The 13,572-nt window shown below is 33.9% G+C and overlaps 1 long non-coding RNA gene across 1 annotated transcript; it reads right to left on the bottom strand.

Moving 5' to 3' along the window:
* On the bottom strand, positions 1-7,064 carry LOC104597732 (uncharacterized). Its single transcript, XR_735243.3, has 3 exons — positions 6,587-7,064; positions 6,409-6,492; positions 1-214 (listed from the first exon to the last, which is right to left on the bottom strand). It is a non-coding gene; the product is annotated as an uncharacterized LOC104597732 (long non-coding RNA).
* Between the last annotated feature and the right edge of the window lie 6,508 nt (positions 7,065-13,572).

The following is a 13,572-nucleotide window of genomic DNA, read 5'->3' as shown; positions in this document are numbered from 1 at the left end:
TAATATAAGATGTAAATTGAATTTAAAATTCCAATAAAAGGTTCTTCAATAAATGAACTATATCTCAAGGTGCTTTAACATCCATGTGTTTGCTACAAATTCAAGTTTCTTGAATACATGAAAACTCAATCCAAAAAAAAAAAAATTATCATGTAAAATTTGATCAAATGTCTCCATCTAAACGTGTGAAGTATCCTCCTTTACCATGTTCAACCTATAAGAAAATAATAGAAAATAAGTTAGAAATCACATTTTTGGAGATATAAAATCATGTATGAAAATTTAATTAAGTATATATGCAATATAAACTTGCCTACTTTCCAAGCCTAATGTTAAACAAATGACAAATGTAAGGATTGAGATCAAACACAGCTTTTATGAATTCCGAATTTTCACTAAACACAACAGCATTTATGAATTCTATGTGGGACCCAGCCCGAAACACAAGAAGTTGTGTTTTGAAATCCCTTCCAAATGGGCACTAATATGGTAGAAGGAAAAGGCAATCCCTAGCATTTCAAGGTGTTTGAAATGAAGGGTGATTATAAGATAGCACATACAACTACAAGCTGACAGACAAACCTATAAAATCATAAGCATTTTATAGATCATTCCTAGGACCTCATAAACCCCATCTCAAAGCTAAAACAGAGTAATGAAAGAGATGGAGACAGGTTTAAGCTGAAACAGCTGAGGTAATATCTCACTTCAAGTTCGTAGGTAGGTTGAAACTGAAACAACTGAGGTAATAGTCTGTTTGTAGGAAGATCTGGCTACCTTTCATTTGATGTGGCAATCATGGCTCTTTAGCCCAAAGTTCAGATAGAACCCCAATAAACTAATTGTTGGCCACCCTACAAATTGCAGGAAGAGCTGGCCACCCTTACATAATTCCCTTGTAAAAATTATACATATATTAAAGGCCATTCTTGTGGTCCAGCAACAAGTACTTTAGATTCAGCTCATTGTTTAACCATATAATATTAGTAATGGTGGAATCAAGCATTCCATGATGTAGAGAAATACCACTGATCAATTCAAGAATCAAATTAGCCCAAGGCAGCCACAGTATTTGAAGATTGAGCTAAGCCCATAAAAATATCATACTTTTTTAAGACATAGTATAATAGATCTGATAATCAAAACTCATGTCTTTAAGAGGTGCAGTATTGGCTATAACTGAAACACAGCAGCAAGATATCCATTTAAAACATGTAAGGGATACATTGGGTTGTATTGCATCTTATCCTTTTCTTTTGCATTTTTATCAGTAAGCTATTTTCAGTATAATGAAAAATATGAGAAAATATACACCAGAACATATTCTCAAGGGTACTCTTATGACTGTAAATAGTTTATAATAATATACAAGGTTCTTTGAGGTGGGAATTCATTTGTGCAGCTTTGTAGCTTTTGTATGTTGTGTGATTTTTTCTTTTCAGGACAGCCTAGACATGCTGCCTTCTCTATGTTTAGATACTTTATTATGAGCTATGTACAGTTAAAAGATACCCTTTAAGAGGGTCAAAGAATAAAAAAAATGGAAGAACACTCTGCTAGGAGCTCAAGCTTCATGTCGTCGAGGCTGCTTTGGGAATTCTGGTGCACCATGTCTCACAGGTGCAAAATGGGTCCCTCCCCCTCTCTGTTGCTCAGCTCTCTGGTTCCTTTGGTGAGAAACCTTCAAGGGTCTCTGCGGGTGTCCTTGGGACTCCTTGCCAAAGGGAAGAGGTGCAAGCCACATTTCCATTGCCATTCCTCCTCAGTTCCAAGCATCAAGAATTCCACTGGTTGGGTTTTGTCATAATTCTAAACTTTCCCATTTGAAAGGGAGTTAAGTTCTAAAATGGTTCACATGTTTGATTGCATGACCTGTCCTTGGGTGATCTACTCAGAATACGCTGTCCACACTAGATTCAGGCCCCTATTAATTTCTTCCCTTGCATTTATTTATCTCAGAATTCAGTGTGTGTTGAATAAAGCAGGAAAATGGCGACATTGGCATAGGATGCCAACTTACTTGATGACCACAACTACCACCTGCTTTTCTAGACAATTTTAGCTCACAACATAGACCTTTCTTCATTCTCAATCTGAACTGATATTTCTTGATGGTGGGTTCCCTTCTACTTGCTTGCAACAATGTGTTGGTGTTGGTTGGGCAATGGGGGGAGGGAGGGAGAATCAATTCCAGAATTCCTTCTATTTCACGTGAAGGCTAGCCTGCATTCAACACCATACTCTTTGATTTATGTGTTGGCTACCAGCCCTAGCAGGACCACCGATCATTACATGTAGGCCTAAATGGTAGTGGCATGATAAGCCAATGGGCACGTAGTAACGTGTCTGAACACTGAGAAGAAAGGTCCTCTGTAAAGAAAATGGTAAGGTTTAACCTCTTTGGTTGGGTGGTGCTCTGTTTCTTATTATTATTGGATGATGTTGAGGTTCAACAATTTATCAACCCAGTTCCTTCACCAAAATTAAAAGAAAAAAGAAAACAGAATAAACAATAAAAGCTTTCTATTTAAATACAGAAGTGTGAATAAATGTTTGCAATTTCCAGATGGATAGAAAAGGATACCAGAATATTTGCTTGTATCTCTGATCTTTGAAGATCTTTTCCATTGCAACTATATGAGATTGCAGTTTCTAGATTATTGGATTTGATCATCCTTTTCACATTTAGCCAGATATAGTACAATTGGGGTTGCACATCGGCTTCAAGATTATTGGATTTGATCAAAGACGGCTTCTCACTCTGAATTTCTAGCAACATATCAGAGAGAGCTATGACAAGGTCACTGGACAGGATCATCCCCCTTGCCTTTAGCACGGAGAAGGATCTATTGAGGTTGCTCCCCATATCATTAGAGAAGCTCAAACGGAATGGTATTAAACCCGATTGAAGGTTCAGAAGCCTCCTTACTGAAGTTGTAAGGCAAAGATTGGGCAGTTAGGTCGGCAATGTGACCAGGAGAGATGCCATATGACCTGTCTTTGTATAAACAAAAAGTGCATCCACCTCTAGATTGTTGGCTAAGATCACAATTCTACCCTCATCAAACAGGTCCATACCCATCAAGCATCAAAGCAGCAGGAGCACTTCAACAATAATGATTACAAATAAAATAACAGATTACTGCACCATAAAATCAACAAGAATCATGGGATTTGTTTTTCCCAAATTTTTTGCACATGATACTGACAATAAGAAAAAGCTGTTTATTTCAGCAACCAGCTAGCCTTCAGTTCAAAATTCTTTTTTATTGGTATTGGTGTTGCACTTATTTATTAAAAAAAGAATAAAATACAAATATACACTACAAACTTGACATTTTCTTCTATAAAGCATGAATTATTAGGAACTAACCTAAGTTTTATTCCTCCCTAAGCTAAAGCAATGCTGATTTACTCAATAAGGTACACACACCAAATAAAGTTTGTTGATTCCTTCCCTGGTGGGAATATTCTAATGTCTGTTTAAAGTCATATCTGATGTAACTATGGAACAGATAACAGAGTAGAGCAACTCTATAAATTATGTAAAAATTATGTCAATATTCAGTCCACCCCACCCAAGACCCTTGATAGCCATGACCAACATAGGGTAATGGCCCTTGACAGAGTAGCCCAAATGAAGCTCTCACTAGAGAAAAGACCTTAATGTCCACTTCAGAGAGAGTATATGCCATGAAAGAAATATTGACATTTTTTCAGATAAAAACCCATTAACATTTCAAGTCAATCAGACACATGCTTATTAAAGGAGCTAGAAGGGATTCAATCTAAAGCTTTTAGAAAGCTTCAATTCCTATCCATCTTTTTCCTGTAAGGCTGTATGAGTTTCTGCACAATAATATGCCTCATTGACCATGTATTTTTCCGTCCATGGAACTTTACTCCCCCTATCCCCATCTTAGCAGCAGACTTGAATATCTCCTTTGAAATCCTGTCTGCAAATGAAGCAGAGATGTCCTGGAATTCCCATAGCTTCATGGTGTTTCTCTTCCCTCCACTACCTTTCAATTCTCAGGCTGACACTTCTCAGTACTGTCAATGCTTTCTCTAGGTACTGACCCATTGTAGACTCACCAAAAAGCATCTGCCTGTTGTCTAATTGCTTCAGAAACATCCGCCACTTTAACTCTGGTGGGTGTAGGGTATTAAATCATTGACTCAAGAAGCTGAGAGGCAACAATGACAGGCTTGTTTAGCTGTCTGCATAACTTGACTATATTTTGTTGGGCTGATGAGACTTGCTCCAATGGGATCTGAGCACCTAGATCTCTTCTTGCCACCATGGTTCCATCTGATATCTGAATGATCACTTCCAAGTTCTTCAAGGAGTCTATACTCTCTATCTTTTCAATGACAACAAGTTCACTACAGAAAACCAATTAGACTTTCCAATATCATAATCAGAAGCACAATACATTTGCAGATTTCCCTAAGCCTGTCTTTGGATTTGGGTGGTGGAAATGGAAATACAGGATGTAAGTGAAGAATCAGCAGGTTTTGGAATGACTAGACCTCTAAAGATTAGCAAATCTGGTGTGGTCAAATGCATTGCCACGTAGCAGACCAGGAGCACTCATATCAAAGCCTTTAAATAGGCTAGCTGTAGAGTTTGGTTCCCATCAGAGTTTTGACAATCCAAAGCTTCATAAGCCTATTTGAAAATTTTCAATGGACTCAAGTGACATTGGAATTTGTTAAGGAGATCAGAATTTGATTAGTACAAGTTCAGAAGAAACAATTTTTGATCATTAATTGTCAGTCATTAATGATAGATTAGCTAGTACTAATCTCACATCCATGGACATCCAAGAACCACCAAAACTGATATGGAGCATCAGTGGACCGACTTGGATTTCTGAACAAAGAAACAATAACATGTCTCTGTAGGGTTGGGCCCACAAAAAATAAGGCATGTGATAAGGGGTTTGGTTTCTTTGTACAGCAAAAAGGGTTTATGTTAGGGGATAAAGGGCCTTGCGAAACAAGCAATTGGGATATTCAAAAACCATTTGGGGCACCTTTTGGCATTAATTGTGAGGAAGTCAATAAGATTTAGTAAAGATTTTTTTTTCTTTGGGGGTACTTGATTTAGTAAAGATAGGGTTCTATTTTAGATGTCTAGGCTAGCCACGTGTTCAACTTTCTTTCTCCAATCTCTCCTCTAATATTCTCATCTTCTTATATATAAGCACCAAGCAGGTTATCTATAGTTAAGTGGGAAGTGGATTCAGAGTCCAAGTGGAACATTCATAGCTAATGTCCCCAAACCAAGAAATCTGGTCTGCCCAGATTTCCTGAAAGACAAATGTTCCCCTTTATAAATGTGGAACTGTCAAGGTTTGATAGTTTCTAAGGGTGCACCACTAAACTTATTTCCTCTGATGCTCTAACTGATTAAGTTTTCTTTTGAATGCAGGTTGACATTTTGGTTGTCAAATTCAGTTGTCAAGGTTTGATAGTTTCTAGGGCCATATGTTTTGTTAAATGGAAGGACATCAAGTCCGACTGCCGCAACTACATCCTTTTTTTGTCCCCTTGGAGCTTTGGTTACACTAAATCACTTCTTACTGGCACTCTAATTGGTCCTTGATGCACATGACCAAACCATTTCTATTTTTTTTTTTGAAAGGTAAGGCAAAATTTTATTAATTCGGATACATTCAGGTTCTTAAATTCAGGAGATGCAGACACCCAAGAAATCAGCTTGCTTGTTGCCTCCTCATCAGTACTCTGTCTTGTTGCAAAAGACTCACCTATTCCTCTCTGACTAGATTACCCAAAGAACAGCCATAGGAATTGTCTTCCATATTAATTTTCCTTTTATATTCAGGCCTGAAATCTCCCAGCTAAATAGAAGGTCTTTGACTAAACTTGGCATGACCCAGCAAATTCCAGCAGCCCTGAGAAAATGATCCCACACTCTAGAGGAGATAAGACAGTGGATACAAAGCTGGTCTTTGGATTCAGGCAATAGTCCACAAAGACCACACAACAGAATGTTGCCCTGTATAGGACCTTGTTCATGAGGGAAGCACTGATTCTTCTGAATATATTGGCATCAAGTCCAGCTAAAGCAAGGGCTGATAAAATATAACGGCACAAAGTAAAAAGTGCAGATGGAGGTTGAAATTGTCGAATTAACTTGGGTGTTCAAGTTGAGAGTTTTCAATTACATTACATCATCACATTCTTTTGTTTTCTTCAACAGATTGCTAAACCACAAACTTATGCATTCTCCCAATGGCAATAATGGCGGCAACCAAATGCTAAAGCATCCCTCACAGAGGTGAGAAGTAAAGCAGCAATAATAAATCCTATCTCAGACCAATTAAACTAAAGCATGAAAATACACAAAAAAAATCAACTAAACTATTAGGAACAAATTACCTTGCCTTTCCAAATGCCACAAATAGATAAATCCACTTTCAACCTCTGCAGACAAATAAATCCACCTTCAACCAAGCCTAAAGCCTGTTCAAGCACAATAACACACTTGGTACAATTAACCATTAGCCATGTTTGAGGGAATAAGGAAAATGAGAAGCAACGTGCGGCTGTATCTTACCACAACTCTTCCGGCGGCAATGGTGCCGTAATGCCGATTCTCACAAGAAGGACACTCGGTTCCAAAAAGAAAGATAGAGAGAGACAGTGGTTTTAGCAAGCTGGAGATCGTTTGAGCGAGATAGAGTGAGAGAGAAGGGGGAGTGACCACAACTCTTCCGGCGGCAATGGTGTCGTAATGCCACTAGGGTTTTCCCAAGAAAGACACTCGAATAAAAAATAGAGAGATAGAGAGAGGACAGAATGAAAGAGAAGGGGACGATTCTTGATGTTGCAGGCCTAATAAAATCGATTCTTGATGATAGAGTGAAAGAGAAGGGGATGATGGAGAAAATCCGAGTATGTGCGTTCGTTCGAGTGAGAGCGGGGGAGATCTTGCAGCTCGATCAAGCGATTCTTGAGAGTAAGAGAGAAGGGGACGATGGAAAATTTGACTATACTGGGAGTGAAGATTTCCCAAGGGTGATAATGGACTAGGTGCCAATGTTTTGTAACTGATGACGGTTCGACCATATTTGCTATTAATTATACATTTATTTAAACAATGAAATTAATTTTTGATGATTAGTTTTGATTAATTAAAAAACAGTTAATATTTATTTATTTATGTTTTGGAGATTATTATTATCATTTTTTCAATGTAATTACGAAATTATTAATAATTTAATCATTAATTGTTATCGTTATTCATTAGTAATGAACTAATAATTTATTAATTATTAATCATATTCAATTTATTTATTTTAATAATTTCTTAATTACTAATTTTCTATTAATAATAATTAATAAATAATAAATATTTATTAATTATTAATTTCCATGCATTAATTACATGAATTTCTAATCATGACTAACATTTTATTAAAATATTTATTACTTTATTATTTTTAATACTTTATAATCAATATATAGCCACCAATGACTAACATTTGTGGCTATAGTCAAGGATCAAAATTTTGATACAATACACTTCGGCTAGGGCTTAACCCTAAATTTTGGGGCTCTAATGAGGGCCCGAGCCTCGGCTAGGGCTTAAACACAAAATCTAGGTCTATGAGCAAAAATTTTCAACTTGCTAAAATGATCACCCTTGTTTTTATGGCAAAAATAGCAAGGCAAGGTGCCTTGATCAGTACTTTAAAACACATAGGTAGCAAAAAAGTTACCCAAGACCAATTCATTAGTTCTTGGGTTAGACCAGTTTGGTTGATGGTTTTGGCTTTTTTTTTTTTCTTTTTGGAGAAAATAGGGTTAGGTGTATGATCAAATTGGTTAAGGGTTGGGTCATGGTTTAACAATAATCTGACTAGTTAGTCTCGTTTGGTTAGTGTTATATGTTTTATTATATATAGAATAAATAATGCTGTTTTGAAATATGTAGAATATATATATATATATATATATATATATATATATATATATATATATATATATCGATTTATTTATATTTTATTTTAGTTTTTCATCTTTCACAAATACAAAAAGTTAAAAATTACACTTTGAGGCAAAAATAATTTGGTAAAGTGGTTGAAATAATTTATTAAATAAATTACTAGCCATTATTTAATTAATAAAATAATAATTAATAATTATTTATCTATATTGTGTAACTATTACTTTATTAATAATTTATTTATGCATTCAAATACTTTATTTTAATTTTCAATATTATTTTCATTCATAAGTAATTAATTAATTTACTATTAGTGGTTTTTCATGTTTAATTTATTATTTTCTATATTAATTATTAATTTACATAAATAATTAAATTAATTTTTGAGTATTAGTTTTAATTAATCAAATAATAATCAATAATTATTTATTTCTATTTTAGAAATTATTAAATTTTTATTAATGTACTTATGAAATTATTAATAATTTATTTTCTAGTTTAATTATTATTAAATAGTAATCATTAATTATTATTGCTATGCAATAGTAATGAGCTTATAATTTGTTAATTATTGATTATATTCATTTACTTTAATAAATTCTTAATTATTAATTTACTATAAAAAGTAATTAATAAATAACAAATATTTTAAATGAATATTATATGATTATTATTTATGAGCTAGGAATAAAATGATTGTAGCTAAAGATAATTAACTTCTTAGTTATAGCCACGGAATTTTAGTTATCCGTGGCTATAGTGATAAATAGCTCTTTAGCCACGAACAAAATGACCGTAGCTAGAAGTCAATTTCTGCTTTTGTAACTTATAGCTACAAATACATTATAACCGTGGTTATAAATATCCTTTAGCTACGGATAGAATAACTTTAACCACGAACAAATTGTCCGTAGCTAAAGCTCAACCTTTTGCCACGGACATCAAATTGTCCGTGGATATATCCCATGTTTTAGCTACAGTTTTTTTGACAGTAGTTAAAGTATGTAGCTATAGCCCCATTTTCTTGTAGTGAACTGAAGCTCTCATTTCTTGTGATGTTTTAAGGAAAAGATATAAATTTTTGACTTGTGGTAAACAAATCAGTGAAGTTTTAATTCAAGAAGGGAAAGGCCCCAAACAAAATATCTGTTCTTGAAAGCACTTGTGCCCTTTTATGTTTTTGTTCAAGTAGAAAGCAAAGTTACAGAAATTGCTAGTTTCTGCCAACAAACATGACACATCATGTCTGTTTGGTTGGTACTGAATCTACTCCACTAAATATTTCATCACCATTTTGCAACCTGGCCCACCTCCTGCTGTCCCTAGGATTGGGCTCTAATTAGGCCTTCAACAAGCTAATCATTTAGACCCTTATGACCCTATCCTGGTCTATTTGCACCTTTAGTTATTTTATGTACTAGTTAATGAACCCATACACAAAAAAATATAGAGAAGAGAAGAGAGTACTACAAGCAGGTCCATCCCACCAAAAAAGAGCCCACCAACTGGATTCAACAGAAGGAGGCCACACAAAAGCACCTTTACAATACTTGCATTGGGCCCACACTTTAACCAACCATTCAATCTGGACTGAACAATTGAGCCAGTGACCAGTAAAATTTCTGGGTGTACATTACTTGACACTTGTCAAGAGAACTTGTTCTAGTTTTGGATCCAAACCACCTGAAGATGGGTTATAGCAGCCTGAATCTGACTATGATACAAACAACCTTATGTAGTAGTGTTTCATGGTGTCATTTTAAGATACGTCACTAAAGATGGTCTATAATGGCATTTACCTAACATAGGAAGGAAATAACCAATCAAAGAACATGCTCATCGTTATGGGACCAAAGAATCCCCTATAGGCTATATCCAATAAAAGTTGAAAAAATAAAAATTCAAGTAACAGAGAATCCCCTATAGGCTATATCCAATTGAACCAAAAACAAAATTCAATAAAAATTAAAACCTCACTGAAACACAATACTCATTTCCGATTAGAGTCCTAGATGCCAATAATCAGAGGAAAGAAGTTCATAGTTACAATCATGGAAATATCATAAGTCTACAACATCCATATGTTTCTGCAAGATAGATACATCTTGTACTAAACAGATCTAATTATTGATCACACGAAGGGGATGAAAAGAAAATAATTATTTCACCAATGTTGACAACTTAAACTATAATTTAGCTACAGTTAGCCAGGGAATAATTTGAGATCAAACGTCATCGTTCACTATATCTTTTCCATGAGTTACATATATTCTTACCCAGAAGAATCTCTTTGAAGCTGATTGCAACCCATGAAAGCAACTCACGCAAACAATCCAAAGAGCCCCCTCGAGCCACCAAATGAAGCTGCAATTAGGACATGATCAATATTACAGAAGCAACTATTGAAACTATGGAAAAAAGTATACTTTGCAAGGGGTTTATTACCCACATCCACCCATCAAAGAACATACAACAGCTCCTCTGTCTAACATGATATGGACACAATCAGATCGTCATGGAATTGCTCCTTTACCATCTCTAACATTTACAGTGTGAAAACCCCTTGTAATTTAAACCCAACCACAAAATAATCAAACAAATGAAATGTAATAAACTTTTGATCATGACTCATCAAACCTTTTAATACGTATAATAATATATATCACTATTTATAAACTTATATATATATATATGCTTCAAGGGGCTACACAACGGGATGTACCATATCCCCCAACCCTAGTGGCAACGGAATTTGATCCTAGGTCTTTGCTACAATGACTAGAGATCCTATAAACCAATAATCAAATAAATCAAACTAAATTTGCTTATTTAGTTTGGTCCGATTTGTTTTCATTTCGGTAACCAAATTTGAGTACCCCTAGCTTTCATTACTTGTGGCATGGCATTTGCTTTTTTAGATGAAAAATGAAACACCAAATATGTCATGGCCCATGCCTTTGGTTGTAGTGTGTTTGTTGTCTCTATGTCATTAGTGAATAAAGGTCAATGGGGATGGTTGGTCATTGGTGTTATAAAATGAACATTAGATTTTGGTCACTATGATCTGAATAAGATAATGTCACAACACAAAAAGGTTTCACTAAGAGGGGAGAAGAGAAGAAATCTGACTGTTGGGTCGGGTTTGAATCGGTTTAGGACTAGGTGGAACTAGTTCCAAATCGATAATAATCGGAACAATATATCCGGAACCAGAGTCAACTCATCAGTTCCAATTCCTAGAACCATAACCAACCTAATCAGTTCATGAACATTGGGTTCGTTTGGTTGAACCTGACCCATTCAATGCCCTATTTCTATATAATATAAAATAACATTATATTATCTATAATGTACATATAGGTAAATATATGTGCCCAACCCTAAAATTTGGGGCTCTAATGAGGGCCCGAGCCTCGGTCAAGGCTTAAACACAAAATCCAGGTCCAAGAGCGAAATTTTTCAACTCGCTAAAATGATGTTTTATGGCAAAAATAGTAGGGTAAGGTGCCTTCAATACTTTAAAACACATAGGTAGCAAAAAAGTTACCGAAGACCAATTCATTAGTTCTTGGGTTAGACTAGTTTGGTGGACGGTTTTGGCTTTTTTTTTGGAGTAAATAGGGTTAGGCGTATTATCGAATTGGTCAAGGGTTGGGTCATGGTTTAACAATAATCTGACTAGCTGGTCTCGTCCAACTTTCTAAACATTGGTTAGTGTTATATGTTTTATTATACATAGAATAAATAATGATGTTTTGAAATATGTAGAATATATTGATTTATTTATATTTTATTTTAGTTTTTCATCTTTCACAATAAAAAAGTTAAAAATTACACTTGAGGAAAATAATAATAAAGTGGTTGAAATAATTTATTAAATAAATCATTAGTTATAATTTAATTAATAAAATAATAATTAATAATTATTTATCTATATTGTATCACTATTACTTTATTAATAATTTATTTATGAATTTAAATAATTTAATTTAATTGTCAATATTATTTTCATTGATAGGTAATTAATTAATTTACTATTAGTGGTTTTCATATTTAGTTTGTTATTTTCTATTAATTATTAATTTACTTTAATAATTAAATTAATTTTTGATGATTAGTTTTAATTAATGAAGTAATAATTAATACTTATTTATTTCTATTTTAGAAATTATTTTCTTTTTTATTAATGTACTTATGAAATTATTAATAATTTATTTTCTAGTTTAATTATTATTAAATAGAAATCATTAATTATTATTGTTATGCAATAGTAATGAGCTAATAATTTGTTAATTATTAACTATTAATTATATCTTTTACTTTAATAAATTCTTAATTATTAATTTACTATAAAAAGTAATTAATAAATAATAAATATTTTAAATGAATATTATATGATTATTATTTATGAACTAGGAATAAAATGATTGTTGGTAAAGATGATTAACTTCGTAATTATAGCCATGGAATTTTAGTTATTCGTGGCTATAGTGATAAATAGCTTTTTAGCCACGGACAAAATAACTTTTAACCACGAACAAATTGTCCGTAGCTAAAGCTTAACTTCTGCTTTTGTAACTTATAGCCATGGATACATTATAGCTGTGGCTATAAATATCTTATAATCGTTGAAAAATAACTTTTAACAATAGACAAAATGTCCGTAGCTAATGCTCAACTTCTGCTTTTGTAACTTATAGCCATGGATACATTATAACCGTGGCTATAAATATCTTTTAGCCACGGACAGAATAACTTTGAACCACAGACAAATTGTCCTCCGTTGTTAAAGCTCAACTTTTAACCACAGACAAGTTGTCCGTAGCTAAACCTCAACTTTTAACCACAGACAAATTGTCCGTAGCTAAAGCTCAATTTCTGCTTTTGTAACTTATAGCCATGGATACATTATAACTGTAGCTATAAATGTCTTTTAGCCACGGATAGAATAACTTTTAACCACGGACAAAATGCCTATAGCTAAAGCTCAACATTTTGCCATGAACATCAAATTGTCCGTGGTTATATCCCATGTTTTAGCTACAGTTTTTTGACTGTAGCTAAAGTGTTGTAGCTATAGCCCCATTTTCTTGTAGTGAGACATGGAGCACTGGTACCAAACAGAAAGTGTTGCTATTGCTCCAGAAAACGTCCTACCTGGCAACAACGTTTTTAAACAGAAAAAACACTGTTTTAGAAAATGGTGCTTCCAACCCACACATAAGTACCATTTTCTAAGAAAACGGTGCTATATCTACAGCATCGATGCCAAATATATACGAAGTTGTCCATTTAGATAAGAAGAAAGCTATAGTAGATTTCTTGTTAATGATGAACATGATTTCTTTTCTTGTTTTTTTTTCTTTTTAAATCCCAAACATTATCTCCATGGAAAGGCGACCACCATACGATTATATTAACAGAGATTGAATTCCATCCTCACAAAACCGTCTCACAGCATCTTCCCAGTCATGCATTGGGAATATCTCCTCATTTGTATATTTTTACTCATGGGGAGATTCCCAATACACAATTGGGGAATACTGTAAGGATGATTTGTACTGAATCCAAATTCATATTAATAGCTGTAACAT

The sequence above is a fragment of the Nelumbo nucifera genome, chromosome 3 (genome assembly GCF_055504915.1).
Source record: "Nelumbo nucifera cultivar China Antique chromosome 3, China Antique-T2T, whole genome shotgun sequence".
Classification (NCBI taxonomy): Eukaryota; Viridiplantae; Streptophyta; class Magnoliopsida; order Proteales; family Nelumbonaceae; genus Nelumbo; species Nelumbo nucifera.
Note: the sequence above shows the minus strand (reverse complement) of the source record. Positions and strands in the feature narration are given on the sequence as shown.